Here is an 18,072-nt window from a genome sequence, read left to right on the forward strand (position 1 = left end):
CAGATAAACATTTCCTTTCTAAGGGTGCTTTCCACAGTACTGAGATGCCTTGGGGTATAAACTCTTTTGACAGACTAGTCCACCTGAAAGACCTCTTTCCAAATCATTATGACTACTCTGCTAAGAAGATAGGAGTGAGTCACATCATGTTTGTTGATGTTTCACATGGTCATTGTAATGGCTATGACTATCAGCAGAGCTCCTAAATTCAACACCATCAACAATGCTGAATGTATCCGATACAATACTAATCTCATTTTGTAAATTATGTGAAAATCATTTTAGAAAGGGGAACACAGATAAGTTTCCTAAGTGAAGACTATTGTTAACTTCTTGCTTGGTGATGAAGGAAAAAAAAATAGAAAACTTTGTTTTTTGGAAACTGGGAAATTATTCCACTGAAATTCCTTTATGGTACAGAAAGATGCTTAACCCAGGGCTTTGAGACATGTCCATGCAATTAATTAACTTGTCTTTGTTAGCAAAAAAAAAAAAAAAAACAACTCCAGCCCATCTATTATAGTTTTTCATGAAGAAGGCTAGTTATGCAAATACGGTATTCAGTATGGTTCCAAAAGACTTTTGATCTGACATTGTGCCAGGTCTGACTTCTCTTTGTTGACAGTAATTTCCAGCCTGGAAAAAAAACAACAATAAACAGCTTTCTGTACCGAATGTGCTAAAGTTTGAAAAGACTTAGTTTGATCGAGACAATTATCCAGGTATTTAATAATCTGTACTCCATATAGTCTAAGGAAAACAAATAATGGAGCCAAACATATGACAAATGTTTTCCAAGCATTAAAAAGTCCAAACGGCAAATAAATAATATTAAATTGTATGTCTACTATGCAAACTCCTAAAAATGTCTTTGGGCATTCAGGATGAGAATATGCAGATAGGCATCCTTCGTACCCATTTTTACTAGAAAGATAGCTTGCATTAAAATGGAAGTATATTTTACAGTATAACCATTTTTTACTTTTTAGCTTTCACAAAGTGAATGAGGTTTTGTGAGATCTAATATGGATCTTTACAGAAGATCCATTCTAGCACCAAAAACAATCTGGAGAAAAACATTGGATTGGCTGGATTACTTTCCAGTATAAGAATTGTTGACCTAGTGGGAAAGCCAGGTATGGGTAATCTCTTGGGATGCTTGAAGGAGGACCTAGAGTAGGTTTTGTCCAGAATTTTAGTGCATATCCCACTGACAATTCCATTCTGAGTCAACAATTTGTAGTGATTTTGAGGAAGTGATTGGTAAAAAGGGAAAATCTACCAAACAGGTGGAGTTGGTAGAAAAGCTGTGACTGGAAATAGATGATGTTGCTATGCAGAAGAAAAGGATCTGATTTCTTGGGAAGAAGACTGATGTTGCTGAATTTGCTGCAATGTTGACTTCCAGGATTGCTGTTTCAAATGAAACTGCTTTAGTTTGCAGTGCTGTTGTTTTGTATGCCTCTGGAAGAAAGCACACAACTTAGTGAGACTGGAAATTAAATACTTAAAGGTAAAAGAGTGAACAGAGTCGGTCTTCCTCCTCCTTTAGGGCCTTTTATTTTTTGCAAATCAACTTTTGAGTGGGAGGGCTAAACAAAATACAAAATTTCATGGTCAATATGTGCATTAAGTAAACTTCCCATAAAGATACTTTTTTTACCATTTATTTTTGTTGTAATTATGAACGTAGCACAGCTATCCAGTTACTTCCTGATTCCATGTCATATGACATAGCCTTCTGATGACATGATTGTTAGCACAGTTTGACAGTTTGTAAAGGGTAGGTGTTTTCTCTAGTCTGCAGTAGATTTCATGACAAAATGCTGCACATTCAATTACTCAGTCAGTCGGACAGTAAATCAGCAAAAAATGTAGTTATATTTAAGAAAAAACAAATTAGAACAGAGTAAGTTTCCTTGTAAAGTATATAATGCTTGGCATCAAACTTCTAAGCTGTCCACATTTCAGAGAATGTCTAGATTTTTGCCTATTTTTTGGTCTGTTGCTCATAGAATTTGTAGTTTTCTGGTAAGTCAATGAGGGCTGAAGTTGTTAAATAATGAATTCAAAATGATTCCTTGCAGTTGTATAAATCCAACAGTAAGGCAAAAAACAAAGATCAAATAAAACAAAAATCTTTAATGATTAAGTGCTTTTGTTTCACCAACGGAAACTTCATCAGAATAAAAACCGCCATTCCAGAACCATTTAAATACTGACATAATGATCATGTGATACAATTAATTAAACTATACAATTAAAAAAGATATCTCAACCAATTAAGGTTTAAAAACACAGAACAACATAACACAGTAAGTATAATAACCCCAATGGTTTCAACTTTAAAATACAATTAATAGAAACTTTGTCATTGAGACCTGGATATGTGCTAACGTTTGTCTTTAACTGGCAGTGCAATTCACGAACTTCAAGAAAGAGATCAGGCACACCTCCTCAAGGATTACGGTGCACAATATCAATCCAAAAAATAAAAATCTATGTTGGGGAAAGGCAATTATATATTTTGCGAAAGCATTGTTTAGCGGTTAGAGCAGCCAAGATGATTTTGGTATATTCTGATTTTGTACGTGAGTGGCTACTTTAATGGCTATGTTCTTGAGATGTGGTTATTCTGAGAAATTTGTTACTGACATCATTTAGGAAGTCAGTAGTAAAAGGACTAATGGCATTTATGTGCCTTTATTAGGTAATTCTTCCTCCAATAATATTAGTGGGTAAAGCACAAGGGACACTATGAATTGGTCCATTTAATTTGTTACTACATATAATTTGGACTATAATGATAAATACCAGGTCCAATGAAGGCAAGGTAGCCACAGGTGTGTAGAAAAAATAAGTTTACTAAATTGTAACAACAACAGACAGGATTAAGCACTTTCATCTGAAAAAATACACAGGTGTCTTCAGAATCAATGCTACATCTACAAAAAACTCTTTAAATCTCCCACCCACAAAGTCACATGAGCATTCTCCTCCAGGGGAAACTTGCAGGAAGGAGGGAAGATGGATGCAGGTGTATACAGGAACGGCCATACTTGGAGGCAAAATTAGATCTATGCCTGGCTAATGACATGGTCGCTTGTTCCGATTGTGGTACTTAGATCATCCTTAATACCTCAGGTGACTTTAAGCTTTTTAATTTTACTAGTAAATGTTTGAGCAGTGCACAAGCAAACCTGCTCAGTAAAGGCCTTAACTTCGTCCCCTAGTGCAATTCACATATAGACAATTTACTTATTGATTTAAAAATTTTCACAAGGAAGTTGAACTTCAAGGTTATGTTTAATGAGGGCCAAGTTTGTGCTGACATTTTACATAATGGCAGCATTTTCACCCCCCCCCCCCACTTTCATTGCCTTTACTTGTTTTTGAAAAATTATGTGAGAATGATTTTAGGTATTTATGACAATGCCAGTTTCACAATCACAGCCCACACAATTTGACTCAAGCAGAGTATACATTATTGAAAAGTTTGCTTTATAATAAAGATATGAGAGTGATGAAACCTGATAAGGTGGAGGGGGCTGTTATCGTGAGCAAGCATGACTACCTCAATTGAATGAATGAATACATCTGGCAGAGTGGCTTTTATGATGAGGTCTCCATAAACATAATTCACATAGCATACAAGAAAACTGATTACTGCCTGAAAGACTTGATTGATCAAGGGCAGATTATACCTGAATTGTTTCAATTTCTTAAAGTGAAATTTCCAGTGATGCCTTCTTTATTTGGTATTCCAAATATACATAAAAGCACCACTGATCCACCAATGAGACCCACAGTCAGTGCCAGATGTTTGAAAATTCATCCTCTGGCTAAATACATTGACTTTAAGTTTAAAAAGTTGTCGGAACCTTTTTCTCATTTGTGTCAGGATTTCTGGGAGTTTTTGCTCAAGCTGTAACAATTGGGTCAGTCTGATAATTTTGTGTTTCTTACTGTGGAAATAGTGGATCTTTTCAATGTTATACCTCATTTGACTGGCTTGGAATGGTTCCAGGATTTTTTACTAGAATCATCCACTTTGGACAATAATGAAATTAGTATTTTGGTTGTGTTTATTGAACTGGTGTTTAAGAATAATTTTGTGTACTTGGATGGCCAATATTTTCAGCAAACTAAAGGCGTTGCTATGGGGGCATCCTGTACCCCCCATTTTTGTTAACTTTGTATTTATTCAATGGAAAAAATAATTTGTGCTGAACAGTTTTGTTCTCAATTCCATCATGTTGTATGTGCATTACCTGGATGACATTTTTATTGTGTGGGACAAACCCAGTGAAGAAATTGAGCCTTTTATTGATTATTTGAATTCCACTACTATGTTTTTGATGTTCACTTTTCTTTACAGCAGGTTGTCTATTAATTATTTGGACTTGTATATTTTCAAAGATGTTAGTAGGTAGTGCATTGTGAGTACTGTGTTCAGAAAACCCCACCTATTCTAACAGTTTGTTGCACTATTCTAGCAATCATCCAGAGCATCAAAAAAGAGGTATCATTAAACGTCAGTTTATTAGATTGGCTAGAATGGTATTGGAGGATAGTTTGTTTGAAGATGAGTGTCTACACTAGTGGGTATGTTAGTAGCACATCGTTATCCTTCAGTTTTAGTTAACAATGTCAGTTCTAGTGTTGCACTTAAAAGAATACAAGGAGAGATTTTTCCCTTGTTAAAATCATCATATAGTAGTGTGCATGAGTTGATTGCTGGTAGCTCACACAAAGGAAAAGACCACACTTTATCCTTCATTACCGAGTTTACACTTGAGTCCAGTTACATCAGGGAGGTGTTGTGGAAAAACTGGTGTATATTTTCTTTTTTTAAAGTGGGGGCAAAATCCTTAGTGGTGTACCGGAAGGGTAGATCCTTTAAGAACATGTTGGAAATGTCACATTAATGAACTTGTCAGCAACAAAAAACATGGTAGAGTTAAATGTGGGTTCTGCCCCCAGTGTAAGTTTATTTTGGTGGCTGACTTTGTGAGAATTAAACATTTTGTCATTAAACTGGGTTTTCATTGTAATTGTAACACCAAAGGTATAGTCTACCTGGCTAAATGTCAAAAATGTGATAGGTTTTATGTGAGGAAAATCCAAAGGAAGTTAAAAGAACGTATTTATGACCACCTTTTGGACATCAGGAAACAAAATGCCAGAAATGCTTTGTTCAAACACATTGCAAGGCATCCTGAGCAACATTTTCTATTTTTTGGCTTGGAACAAGTTGTGAGGAACCCTAGGGGTGGACTGTGGGAAGACTTTTTAGAAAAACAAGAACTACACCTGCAGCTCAAGTTAAATGCCACTGTTTTACCTGGTTTGAATAATCACATATATATTGGGAGTGTTTTAAGTCTTAAGTCCTATTGTGTTTAACACTTATCTTAATTTCATTTTTGTTTTACATTTTTTAATCACATTTCCATTTCTTAATTGCAATTTTTATTGGACTTTGGATTTAATTGGAGAGGAATGGTCATGTGACTTTGTGGGTGGGAGATTTTTTTGATGAGTTTTTTGTAGATGTAGCATTGATTCTGAAGAAGTCTGTGTATGTTCTCAGATAAAAGCGCTTAATATTGTTTTTTTTTTTTTTTTTTTTTTTTTTTTTACAATTTATTAAACATATTTTTCCTGCACACCCACGGCTACCTTGCCTTCATTGGACCTGGTACTTATTGCTTTTGCTTGTGGATTTGTGCCTTGCTTCTTAGTTTTTGTGGACTATAATGATATCATTAACCTCATTAAAAAGAATTGGAACATTTTTAATGTTTTAGATAATGGGTTTGAAAAGGTAGGTGCTGCTCCCTGGCTTTCTTCCAGGAGGGGTCTTTGTATTAAACAAATGATGGAATGCCTGGTGTCGTTCCCATCTTTTACTCAAAAAAAAAAAATGGATCACATAAGTGTGGACGTTGCAGTTTTTGTAAATACATTCTTTGTGCTGAATGTACTAGACTCAATTCTGTGTTATTTAGACTTAATTTTTATTAAAGCTGTAGTACCTGGTACATTGTATATGCTGCATTATGCCAGTGCTGTACCTATTTTTATATTGAGAAAACCATCAGAGCTTTCAAGTACAGGATATGTGAGCATCTTTGTTTCATTAAGAAAAATGATTTAAACAATGCATTGGCAAAACATATAACTGTCTTTCCCCAATATAGTTTTTTTATTTTTTGGATTGATATTGTACACCGTAATTCTTGAGGAGGTGTGCCTGATCTCTTTCTTGAAGTTCGTGAATCGCACTGCCAGTTAAAGACAGATGGTCTCAATGACAACGTTTCTATTAATTGTATTTTAAAGATGAAATCATTTGAAATCAATGAGGTTATTATAGTTACTGTGTTATGTTATTGTGTGTTTTTAAACTTTAATTGGTTGAGATATCTTCTTAATTGTGTAATGTAATTAATTGTATCACATGATCATTTTGTCAATATTTAAATGGTTTTGGAGTAGTGGTTTTTATTCTGATGAAGTTTCTGTTGATGAAATAAAAGAGCATAATCATTAAAGATTTTTGTTTTATTTTACCTCTTTTTATTTTTTTTGCCTTACTGTAGATTTATACAATTGCGAAGGGTCATTTTGGATTCATTTGAGTTTGTGGTGGTTACAATTTACTAAATGACATACCTTTGAGTTTCAGACTTCATATCCTTCAGAAAATGCATGCTAACACAAATCTTGTTATTCTAACAACTTTTTATTCTTTAATAACAATATTTAAGATCTGTCCTTATCTATTGGGCCTTTGTCTCCCCCCCCCCCCGCATTATTTTAGGCTTTGCTCAGATTTCTTATGCTAAGATGTTGAGAGGTATGCTTGGCATACAGTATTGTAACACAGATGTAACACTAATAATCATCTACTGTGGAATATTCACTTTTAGGAAGAGTACTAGAAGTATGTGAATCTTCTCAGTAGTAGCTCTGTGGTAAAGGGTCTTGATACACATTGAATGGATTAGTGCTGGAATGAAGACTTTTAGAATATTCTATACATCTATGAAAATGAAGATGCAATGAAGATGATGAAGATGACATTGAATTTGCCACTGAACAGAAAAAAACGATTGGGCCTTATACCTTTTGTGATGTTCTGCAAAACACTATACTTCATGATGAAATCATTACACACAAGATCAGACCCTCTCTGAACCAAGGTTGTAATAAATCAGTTCCAGCATCAAAAGCACATCTAATATGCACTGACTACTATTCGGACTAAAACTTTAGAGGGTTGCTCTGATTTATCCAGCAATTTTTGTAGAATTGGAGAGGAACAAGATACTCTTACATAACATACAGGAAGCAGGAAGCAGCTCAGTTTTTAAAAGCAACTGGATGAGTTACAATCTGCTGCATAGTAGAGAGAGCAGACTAATAAGGTAATGGAGCTGGAGAGGCCAAAAGGCAAGTAAAGAAAAAGGTGATGTCAATATGTCAGAGGGAAAGGGCCACAAGTCATGTTTCCCTCTGCTGGTAAGATGATTCCAACAGAATCAAACACAGGTTCATGCTGTCATTGTTATACCCTCCGAAGCTATCACCTTCTGGTGTCTTACATACATACAGTTCATAGGTCATAGGTTCATAGGTCAGGGGTAAATACTAGACAATCATTCTGCAAGCAATTATACATCTAGCCAATATGCAGACAGTGACCAAAAGTGACAATCAAACTATGCACTTTGTGTCTGTGAGGTAACTTCCCCTATTAACCATTATGAAAACCCTCAAACCTCAACAGGCATGAGAAGGTCACAGAAGGCAATCTTATTAACATGAAACAGACTATAGTTCTGCCAGAAGGACCTTGAAATCGGTCACAGCAAGGTCCAAGATCACACTGTAAATACTTAGGCTTTGTCACTTCCCTGGAGAAAAATAGCTCTTTTGGTAGAAAAATGGTCAGAGATTTCTTCTAGTTCATCAGACTCTAAAGATGAGCATTGCTAGTCCAAGAAATGATTAGAAGTACTTTTCAGAAGTATGGTAAACTGTTTAACCTGTTTATGGTTTTTCTTTCTGTTTTCTCATTCCATTATTTAATAGCTATGCATTACATATTAAGTTGTCCCTATATTATGCAATAGCACAATATATATGATTTTCAATTATCTCTTTATTTCTAAGGAATCCAAGTTATAACTGTTACTATCCTTATGTGTGTTAAATACTACTGAGATGGTTGCAACATTATTTGTTTATCCAACCTCTTTTCAAGTTGGCAGTTCTGTTAAGTTTTTAGGTATTGTCAGACTAATTTGTTTTTTTTTTCTCATTGGCAGCACCACTTTGTTGATGATATTTGGAAGATCAACGCTTTTATCATAACAATGTGAAGCATGACCCATTTATTTATTTATTTTTGCCTCCTCTTCTCCTGAGCCATTTTTTTTCACTTTTACTTCTATGCTTGTCGTCATATAGTCAGGAGGAAGACAAAGGTGATAAATAACATGCTCCAAATTCCTTCTGTTATACAGAAGGCTACCATCATGAGGTGAGTGTGTCTACATTTTTGTTTTTCCAATGTTATTTTGCCACTGATTTTTATGCTCAGGGTGTAGGAGATGAATTTATTTTAGGATCTTTAGTGTTGTTCTTGAACATACTGTGAAGATTATATCTATATTTATATCTATTCTTTTTTCACCTAAAACATAATGGTTAGACAACCTCTGAGGTGATTTTTTTCTCTCTGTTTACCATTTGGTACTTTACATGAACGTTTTTTTTTTTGCCTACACTTTCACAGAGTCCATTGTTTTCTGACTTAAGGAAGTACCAGAGTTAGCAGTCGCCACCCAAGGGACTTCTATTATGATCCTCACTTAAGGGTGCATTCTGGATAGGGGGAATATTTCAAGAGCTCAGCATACATTGATTGATTCACTTAGGCTGCTCCATAGTTCTTCTAAGATACCCAAGTCTCTAGAGTCCATCACTCTTTTTTCATGGAATGTAGGAGGAATTATACATCATATATGTGGGACAGATTAATTCAGGGATCAAAGAGGGCAAGAAGGGACATCCACATTTTGTTTGACTGAAGGAGACCAAACTCAAGGTAAAGGATTTCCAGAAGTTTAGAAACAAAGATTACACAGAGGTCTATGCAGGTCATAAACTTGGAGAGATGGGGGGGGTGTGGCTTCTATTCCATTGGTCCTGGTGGAGAGCCACAGAGGTTGTACTAAGGAATGCCCAATGTAGGTAGATCATTTAGCAGGGATGGATTCATTCTGAATATTTAGTCATAGATGCTCCATACAAACGGAATGAAGGCAATAAGATCTTTTTTTGAGGATTTCCTTCTTGTCCTGCAGGGCGCTTTGGCAAAAAATTACTTCAGTAAACTGGTATCTGATGTTTGATGCAGATAAGCACAGATTGTATCAGAAAGTAGAATATCATACGAAAAGCCAGACTACCCTCCTGAATTGTTGGAAAGTAATGAATGGGTGGATATTTAGACATTAAGGCATTTCAACCTGAATAGATCTTTCCTTCTTTCTCAAGAAATTGATCAAAACAAGATAGTAGAATTGATTTACTTCTTACTTTGAGATAATTCATTAGGAGGGTCATGGACTCTAAAATCCACGAAGTAACCATGTCTGAGCATGCCTCCCTAACTCTGAAAATAATAAAGGGAATTGGCTTGAAAAAGGTGGAGGTAAGCTAGCAATAAATTGAAAACACAAAAGGCAGATTAACTATGCAACAGACTTTGACAAATGTTTTCAAAAGATATAGCTCTGGTAAAATGATTCCATCATTAGGATAGTAGGAAGGCTGTAAAGTGGCCCTAAGGAATGACTTTTTAAAATTAGAATGATTACAAAAAATAAGGATACAATGAGAGAGGGAAATTTTTGTGAATGACATTGTGATTTCTAGTTTGAGTAAGGAACAGGTTGAGGAGAACCTGGTGAGGTGCAGATATGCTGTACAGAGGAGAGGAATGAAGGCCAGAAGGACTAAGACAGAATATATACGTGTGTGAATGAGAGGGAAGACAGAGGAATGGTGTGGATGCAGGGAGTAGAGTTGGTGAAGATGGATGAGTTTAAATACTTGGAATCAACAATTCAGAGTAACGGTGAGTGTGGGAGAGAGGTGAAGATGAGAGTGCAGGCAAGGTGAAGTAGGCGGAGAAGAGTATCAGGAGTGATTTGTGACAGACGGGTACCAGTAAGAGTGAAAGGGAAGGTTTACAAGACAGTAGTGAGACCAGCTATGTTATATGGGTTGGAGATGGTGGCACTGACAAAAAGACAGTAATCAGCACTGGAGGTGTCAGTTAAAGTTGCTAAGATTTGCAGTGAGTGTGATGAGGATGGACAGGATTAGAAATGAGTATATTAGCGGGTCAGCTCAGGTTGGACGGTTTGGAGAAAAAGCCAGAGAGGCAAGATTGCATTGGTTTGGACATGTGCTGAGGAGGATTGCTGGGTATATTGGGAGAAGGATGCTAAGTATGGAGCTAAGAGGAAAAGATGAAGGCATAAGATAAGGTTTATGGAAGTGGTGAGAGAAGACATGCAGGTGGTTGGTATGACAGAGCAAGATTCAGAGGACAGGAAGAAATGGAAACAGATGATCCGCTGTGGCGACCCCTAACAGAAGCAGCTGAAAGAAAAAAAAGAAGAAGTAGGAGGAGAGCTAGATAATTTACATGAAAGGTTAAAATATGCACATAGGGCAATGGTAATGATGCCTTATAATCATCACTTAGCGATTATGAAAACTCAACTGGCTACAGAACTTAGGACATAGACAAATCACAGGAAGAAGCAGAGCTTATGAGAAGGGGAAAATTTGGGTGGCTCAAAAGAGAAGATGACCCCAGTTGTCATCATCCATCCATCCATCCACAACCCCTTTTTCCCATTTTTGCACATGGGGTCGGGGTGCCACTTGAACAGTGACAATCATCTAAAGCCAAGGTCTACAACGGTGGGTGGTTAGTTCTGCTGCAACTGTATGTCATGTTTTTTTTTTCACAAACGAGGATCTAGTGCACTGCTGAGTCAAGTAAGGGAAATGTCTGGTGTTATTGTTAGATGTGGATAGGAACATCTGAGAATCTTTTAAGAATTAATATACAGATTTGTACATGGCAGCCTCAACTTCTGGCATCAGCCTACGGGATTGGTCATCCTCACAATTCAATACTCTCCTTACAGAGGAAGTAGCTATGCAATGTTTTATGAAGAGATTAAATTTCCATACATACCATGAAATCATACAAGGAACTAGGTATAGATGGTTTTCTGCCAGAGATTTTTATAAATGGGGCAGTACTAGCTTGTGGAAGGAATTGTAACAGATCTTTAAGTCCCCAGAATTTATTCGGAAGGATAGCTCAGAGATTAATCAGGTTTTGATCACAATTATACAGAAATCCAATAATAATTTATCAGGGATAAAGGACATTCAGCCTATCTCATTGATTAATTTAGACCAGAAAATCCTGGCTAACAATTTGATGTCTGGGTTGGATAGGATTCCACAGAGACTTATCCAGAAGGGACAGAATGGATTTGTAAGGCAGATAATAATCTATGATAACTGGGGGAAACTAATGTTATTTTTGAAAGGGCAGCATCATCTACTCCAAAATGTATTTATCATTTTGTTTGATATTTCTAAGCTTTTGACACAATTGACTAGGACTTTTTATTTCAGGTCTTGCAACATGGGGGCTTTGGGGATGTTTTAATAAATTGGCAAGTTTACTATACAGGAAACCTATCTTCCAAGTTAACCTAAATGAGGAAGTCTCTGAAGTGGGACATATTGCAAGGGACACCAGGCAGTGTTGCCCACTGTCCCTTGCTCTCTTTTTATTGGTTATGGAGGAGACAGTCAACAGTATTAGATAATTTTTACTCAGGTTATACCAAGACAAAGGTATTGATGGTGCCTTTTACGTATGATTGTGCCTACTTTGCAATAAAATACCATAGGTAATTGAGGGAATTCTTGACATCGAATACTCATTTGGGGAAGTCTTAGGGCTCAGATGCAACATAAAAAAGTCATCAGTAGATAGGTTGGGCAATATCAAAAATGATTTACATAGTCTTACCCTACCATTCACATAATTTCCAAGCTATCTAGGGCTACAACTCGGGCACACATATGACTCAACTATGGAAGGCAATATCCACAGAGTCTATGACAACATTTTTAGTACTTTGATCCCTAGACTAAGTAATTTTGGTTCTAATTCTTGGAAAATGCAAGTCATCAAAGTAATAATACTGCCCCATATCTTACTAGCTAGATGTGCTTAAATCTAGTCCCTCTATGAAATTCTTAATATGACAGTTTTAGGGGATTCAGGTAAAAGAATATCTGTGTGGATAGTCTATCTTCCCATATTCTGTGGTTTATAGAATCACAGGTACTTATTAAGATATTGTTCTGTGAGGATCTTTAGCAGCATCAGTGCATGCATTCCCACTGAGTTTATAGTTTAAGTAGTTTGCAGAAGTCTTGTATAACCCTAGGTAAATGAATCATTGGGTATTCTGCAAGAACCATTTGTATAGTGAACATGGATAAACATAACCCTTGTGTAGGTAGTTACATGTTCTCCCATCCATAAGGAACAAGGGTGCCAGACTAGCAGTGAATTTACAGTTTCCCATCCATGCATCTTTGTTGTACTTGAATAAAATGAGAAACATGGAGAGGAAGTCAGTTCCAGAGAAGTGGTATTCTCTTTGAGACATATCCATCCCTCCAGCATGTTCTAGTTAAGTTGCAATAGAGACTGAGATCTCTAGAGAGAGTTTTTCTGACATTGTCGAACATACAGATGTGTAGAAGCTCTGCAGGGGAGGGGGTCAGTAGAGGCTCTGTATGAGAGGCAGAGATCTACTCTCAACAGCCTGTAGGACACTGAGAAGAGGGACAGGGCCCTGAGATGGTCAGAGTAGCTATTGTGATTTAGTCCCTTGAATTTGTTGCTGAGAAAATTCTGTAGTCATATGAGATCAGTCAGCTGCTTAGACAAGTACATGCCAAATGGGGCATTATATTGAATGACTGGCCTAATGAGTGCTGTATACAGAGGAATGATCTCCCTAAACTTGAATGCCGTACCCTTATTGATAAGTTGTGCTATAAAGAAGGACTTCCTAAGAATAGTCAGTACACGGTGATTGAAGGACAGCTCATTATCTAAATATGTTACCAGGTTCCTCACTACTGCATTGATTTCAGAGGAGTGTAGTTGACGTGGTAGTTGCAGGGGACATCTTGGTTGATAAAGGGTACAGTTATGTACTCTTTAGCATTTAGTTTTAAGCCATGGTTTTTACCCCAGCTATTTGTTTGTGACAAGCCTTCCTGAAGGATCTTAGCATCTTCTGGGAAGTTTAAGATGACACTAAGTTTACAGTCTTCAACAAATTTTGTCAGCCATAAGCCCTCAACATTTGCCTTAATGTCTGAGAAGTAGATGCCAAAAAGGAGTGGCCCAACAACTGATTCCTGGGTTACTCTGCTAATGATAGGTCTCTTGGTAGAGGTAGATCCACACACCATAATGTCTTAGTTGCTATTTGTGAACCAGTTTGCTATCCAACAAATTGCACAGTGATTTATATTTAGCTGGATGAGTTTATTAACTATGCCTGAATAATAGTGTCAAATGCCTTTGCAAGGTACAGATATGAGGTGTGAGCAGTTTTTTTCCCTCATCCATTGCTTCTGCGAATTTCCTGAAGAAGTCAACCAGGATGTGTAGACACAATCTTCCTTTAACAAAACCAAACTGGTTTAGGTTGATGTTTTGTAGGTTGCTTATGTCTTTTCTAATTAATACCATATTGATCCCTCCCATGACCTTACTGAGGCTGATCAGGCTTACTAGTCTATAGTTGCCTGCATTGGTCGATGCATTAATTTGGTACAAACCTTGTTTGTAGGATAATATTGAAAAGCACCTATGGGAGATTGACTGGTCATGCTTCAAACTGATCATTAGACATCATGATATGTTACCTGCCCAGGAGAAACAGTGTTCTTGGTCTTGGATAATGCATTTAGGATTTATTCTTGGAAAATTTGGGAGGAAGTGTGGACACTGATATGAGGTCTGGGTAAGGGTGGATGAAGTTAGAGCTAAATTTATTCACTAATAGAATGGCTTGAGTATACAATATTGCTTACTATTTGCAAAGTGCAATTTTTAATGTTATTTCAGAGGTTTCTGACATAGATAAAAAGGGATTTGTGATTTTTTTTCTTTTGCCTGTGTTGCTATTTTACATCATATTTAACCTTGGTTGATTTAATCAGAGTACAAAGTTCTCTATTTGCCTTAGCAAGAGCATTTTGTCATTTGCAGAATTAGATTTGTTTTTATATGGGATGAGTTTTTTTTTTAATGTACATCCTGTTTATATTAGGGCTCTACCATGGGAATTTATTTTTAAACTTGGCATTGCATTTATTTTACAGGAGTACATATGCTGCTATCCAGCTATTAACATGTTCATGGAAATTGACAGTGAAGGATTCCACATTTGTAATGGGGTCCTCAAGGCAGAAGGGAAAATCAAACTTTGCCAGGTCATCACTAAGCTTCAGTGGGGTTCACAATCTGAGGACGTTGGGTTCTAACATATGTAATAACCTTCAAGCTGGCACAAATTGTAATGTTGGTGACCAAAGAATGGAATATGGGCAACCAAACCTTGGGTGATGGTCTGGAAAGGCCTTTGCTGGACTGAGCTATGACTGTTTAGAGGGAAAATCTGCAGTATGGGGGATGTAGTTGGGGTAGTGGCCCAAATGAACTGCATATGGCACCCCTCCTGTTGTCTTAAAGATTATAGGAAGACAAACCATGGCTTTTTGGCAGAAGAAGGAGCTTTGGGAGTGAAGACAGCTCCTGGTTTTCCATAGGATTGAAACAGTGCATAATTTCCCAGATATGTAAGAGGAATTTGCATTGAGAGACCAAGAATGATTCCAGTTTATGCAATTGAAAAAGGTATGGGAAGCCCAAGTAAGTGACTGGAGCAGGGGAGGTATTTACTATCTTGGACCAAAAGGTCCAAAGTTAAAAAGGAAGGGTAGGTATGATTTATAGGGACATGTGGGGTCTAAAGCAAAGGCAGTTCTCAGACAGATCTGCACTAGATGAAGAACACAAGGGACAATCTTTTTGACCATTACAGAATGACAACAAGTTTGGCATGCCCCTTTAACACTGAATAAATGGCAGGAAATCAACAAATGTGCATTCTATCAAGATGATATCTCACTCCAGTTAAGGTCTTTAGAATGGGAAATGTGAGAATAAATGTTGAAGAAGTGGTATGGATAGGGCAAACAGTTTCCATACATTCTGAGGTTGTCAAAAGATAAAGAGTTATTGGGAATATCTCTTTCAACTATTGAAAGTGATTTTTGGGGTTAAACTTCAAAGCAGCTGAAAATTCTGTCTATCTGGAGTCCTGCCTAAGAATTTCATTTGTAACAAACCTTTTCATAAGATGAGATAGGTGTTGGCATGTATAGTAAAAATATTATGTGCTTAGCAACGGAAATCCCAGGAAGTTGTCTCTTAGCAGGAGTTGTACAATCTCTTCCAGAGTAATCTTGGAAGGATTCTATACTCAGTTAAATATGCTAAGCCTTCTATCAATTTACTGGTTAGATGGGATATTCTTCTTGAAAAGTTTGGTCAAATTCAAAGTTGATATATGCTGAATGATGTAAATATTTTTCCATGTTTTATCTATCCATTTATATATTTATTTGCTCTCTTTGTTTAATCTTCATATTTCTTGCTATTGTTATAAAAATAAAATGAAATGCAGTAAGAAAAAATAATTATGATAAAAATCCACAAAAAGAAATGATACCTCAGCCCTAGACCCAATGGAAAAAAATGACAGGTTTCCAGAAGCCATACAGCCAAACAAAACCATATCCATGCATTCTATAAACATCAAAATGTCTTTTGTTTAGGTGCAACAAATGCCACTTGTACAGAACAGCCCAAACAACACTCCTTGATACACCAAAAATGTTCCAAAAAATACGAATGGGGAGAGAAAAATAAAAGGTATCTAATCCAGACAGGATAAAACTAAAAGTCTGCATAAGGGCCTTTCAAGAAGTTGAAATTCACAGACTAAGAACCTTGTTCTAGGAATCCAAAGTCCTCAGATTGTGAAACCTGTTTCAGGGACTCCAGCCCCAAAAATAAATATCTTATCCTATAAGGCATTAATAATATCAGACTCCATTCCTTTCCAAAGATTAAGATATGGCAAATGATTATGGCTTCCGGGAGGTACTTATGGGAAGTGCCATGAGGTATTCAACAACTTGAACACTTTATGGAAGAGTATTCATTTGTATTCTTTGTTTATCACATTCTACTACCAAAAACATTTCTTCAGAAATATTTTTATTTAGAATAGTTGACATTTCACCTTGTAAATATTTTCTTTACTTTATACACAGCTTTTTCTTTATATTGAGAAAACGTGAAATATATACGAACAGTGACTCTGTCCCTTTAAGATACCCAGTGCTATCATCAAAAGGTACACTTTCGGAATATATATATATATATATATATATATATATATAGATATATATATATATATATATATATATATATATATATATATATGTGTGGTCTCATGAATGCCAGTGAAGTTAGATGGTTTGTTTGGATGAGCTCATTTTCAATCTCTTTCTTCTCTGTCTTATTTTCTTAGCTTAAAGTGCATGTAGGTTCTTCTGACCCTTAACTGTAATGTCCCCTTATTTAGAAAATGTGTCTCCGCAAAGCAACCATCTTCAGGGTGAGACTCAGCAGAAGAGTCTTCCTTCTATGACTCTGTATCTGTCCCCAAGGAAGAATAAACTTAGTCCCCATGGCCAATATATTTTCTGAATCCTCCTCAGAACTAGAAGATGGAAGAAGAAAAAGGGCCATCTCTTTCTGTCTCTCAAATACTCTTTCTTTTCACATGTTTTTTGTGATTCCATTATCATACAGTTTAATGGTCCCTGTTGAAGCCTGAAGTCTTTCTGAAGGAACTTTGAGCAATCAAAAGGAGATGGGCTCTCAGGCAAAACACCAGGCCTCCCATAGACTATCATTTGTTCATGTGGCATCCAGACCTTAGACAGGTAACAAGCATACATCTGTTGAGATGTAAGAGAAATATCGGGTATGTGTGAGTTGGACATCTAGGCAATGTGTCCCTGTACCAATCATTGGAAACGTGGATACCTGTGTACTAAAAACAGTATCTGAAAAGCATGAGACACAGAAAAGGGAAAACTGAAAAATTGCAGGTCTACTTTGTACAAAGGATGGCTCACATCTGGACTGGGGTGGATGCCATCTTGGCACAGGCAACCAAAGGTTTTAAATCAGCTGCTGTTTTACTCACTAGATTCCTGATATTTTCCTGTTATACCTCATCTGCTGTTCTCCCCTCCTGAAATGGTGCAGCAATGAGAACAGCATGCATCTGCAGCACATTGCAATGATCTATGCAGTGAGCAACCATAGAACCACAAGCAATCTTGATAAAAGGATCAAGCTGGGGCTTGTTGTTCACTGGTGTCCACCCCTGGCATAATTTACATTCCACAGAATCAAACTTTTTAAGTTTTTATAAGACTACACATTTTCGTCCCTTGACTTTTTCTTAAAAACTACTCTCCATTGGAAAGGCACTTGACTCTCATTCTGGACCAGCAGACCCATGTTCCGTGTTGCTCATGTGGAACTCTTCCCCACTTAAAGCACCAAAGTTGTTGCTTTAGCTCATTCCCTCCAATGAAGGTCTAGATGTTTGCACTGTAACTTCAAGTGGGTGGAGCCTAACATTTATGAAAGAATCAAATTATTTCAAACAAACGTCCATATCTCTGGAACCATAAGGATTTATTAAAGAAGTGTAAATAGCAAACTCATCAGCACAAACTATTTATATAATGGTAGTATTTTAGGTTGTAGATTTTATC

Source organism: Protopterus annectens, chromosome 4.part1 (assembly GCF_019279795.1).
Source record: "Protopterus annectens isolate FY-2018-M chromosome 4.part1, PAN1.0, whole genome shotgun sequence".
Classification (NCBI taxonomy): domain Eukaryota; kingdom Metazoa; phylum Chordata; order Ceratodontiformes; family Protopteridae; genus Protopterus; species Protopterus annectens.